At 37.6% G+C, this 1,698-nt stretch overlaps 1 non-coding gene across 1 annotated transcript; it reads left to right on the top strand.

The window, feature by feature from the left end:
* The first annotated feature begins 536 nt into the window (after positions 1-536).
* On the top strand, positions 537-643 carry LOC121210480 (small nucleolar RNA R71). The gene has a single exon (XR_005905596.1). It is a non-coding gene; the product is annotated as a small nucleolar RNA R71 (small nucleolar RNA).
* Positions 644-1,698: the final 1,055 nt, after the last annotated feature.

The raw sequence follows: 1,698 nt of genomic DNA, 5'->3' as shown, positions 1-1,698 counted from the left end.
GGATCAGCTTTTTCTCTTGTTGGTAAGGTTGTTGTTGGAAGCCTAGAGGGGGTGGTGGTCTTTGATTCCCTTGGCCTCTCCATGAGAAATTTGGGTGGTTCCTCCAACCTGCATTGTAAGTGTTACTGTAACGATTATTTTGAAGTCGAGGATTATTACCCATATAATTCATTTGCTCGTTTTTCATGTTAGGGCCATAGGGTGGATATTTTGAATTGCTCGTTCCACCACCGTTTGCATCGCACTGCATTACTGGATGAACCTACGTAGAACCGTAAACCATCAATTTTCTATTCAAAAGTTCTACCTTATTTGAAAGCATAGCAACCGAATCGACATTAAAAACACCAGCTTCTTTTGTCGGCTTTGTCCTCATGACTTGCCACTGATAATTATTTAGTGACATCTTTTCTATGAACTCATAAGCTTCTTCAGGTGTCTTATTATTGATAGTTCCACCAGCAGGTGCATCGATCATTTTTCCGGTGAAAGGATTCAAACCGTTGTGGAAAGTTTGAACCTGTAGCCAAAGAGGTAGCCCATGGTGAGGGCACCTTCTCAATAGACCCTTGTATCTCTCCCATGCATCATAAAGTGTTTCTAAGTCCATCTACACAAAAGAAGAGATATCATTCCTTAACTTTTTCGTTTTGGCCCGCGAAAAGTATTTGAGTAAAAATTTTTCGGTCATTTGTTCCCAAGTAGTGGTTGACCTTCGTGGTAACGAGTTCAACCATTGTTTAGCCTTATTACTTAATGAAAAGGGAAATAACCGAAGGTGAATGGCATCATCAGAAATGCCATTTATTTTGAAAGTATCTCAGAACTCTAAAAAGTTGGCCAAATGAGTATTTGGGTCTTCAATCTGCAGACCATCAAACTAAACAAACAATTGAATCATTTGTATAGTGTTAGGTTTCAGTTCAAAATTATTTGCAACAATTGTAAGTCTAACAATACTCGATTTAGCCCCCGTTAAATTAGGCTTAGCATAGTTGTACATAGTACGAGGAGCAAAATTCTAATTCACTGGATTTGCGACAACCACAGGAGAGAGCAGTTGTTTTGATTTTCAGCCATCTTATCGATTGTAGTATAGATATTGTCCTCTCGCTCTTCCTCTATGTATTGTAGACTTCACCTTATTTCTCTTTGGTTTCAGCGAGCTGTGCTCTTGATCTCACTGTCAAAAAGCAAAGGTCCTGACGGGTTCCTCCTAGTCATATACTAGAGACACCTGCCAAAAGCAATTAGAAAGAAAAATTTTAAAAAGAACAATTAAACTAAAAAAAAGTAAATTTCAATAAAATTAAAAATGGCTAATGTAACACCCCAAAAATCCCGAAACCCAAAAATCCTGAAATCCTAAACTTTTTTTGTTTTCGGCTTTGGTAAAAATTGTGTTTTATGTTCCTATCCATGTGATAATTATAGTAGGTCTTAATTAAGGTTTGAGTTCGAACCTAGTAATAAATGAAATTATAGTTTAATTATTAAAAGAGTCAGGGTTGGCAAGTAGTTGGCCTTTTAAATAAAAATAGGGGAAAATAGCATCAAAAAGCCTTGTGGAGGAGTGGCTATGTGACGCCACTTAGGGAGTAGGGAGGTGGCGTTTGTAGCTAGCAAGGAGATCCAAGGTTCAAATCCTAGCTTAGTATTTTAGAAGTTTAATTTTGGCGTTCTAGAAGGATGGATGTG

The sequence above is a fragment of the Gossypium hirsutum genome, chromosome A11 (genome assembly GCF_007990345.1).
Source record: "Gossypium hirsutum isolate 1008001.06 chromosome A11, Gossypium_hirsutum_v2.1, whole genome shotgun sequence".
Classification (NCBI taxonomy): domain Eukaryota; kingdom Viridiplantae; phylum Streptophyta; class Magnoliopsida; order Malvales; family Malvaceae; genus Gossypium; species Gossypium hirsutum.
The sequence above is the reverse complement of the archived record's forward strand: the minus strand, read 5'-3'. Positions and strand labels throughout refer to the sequence as shown.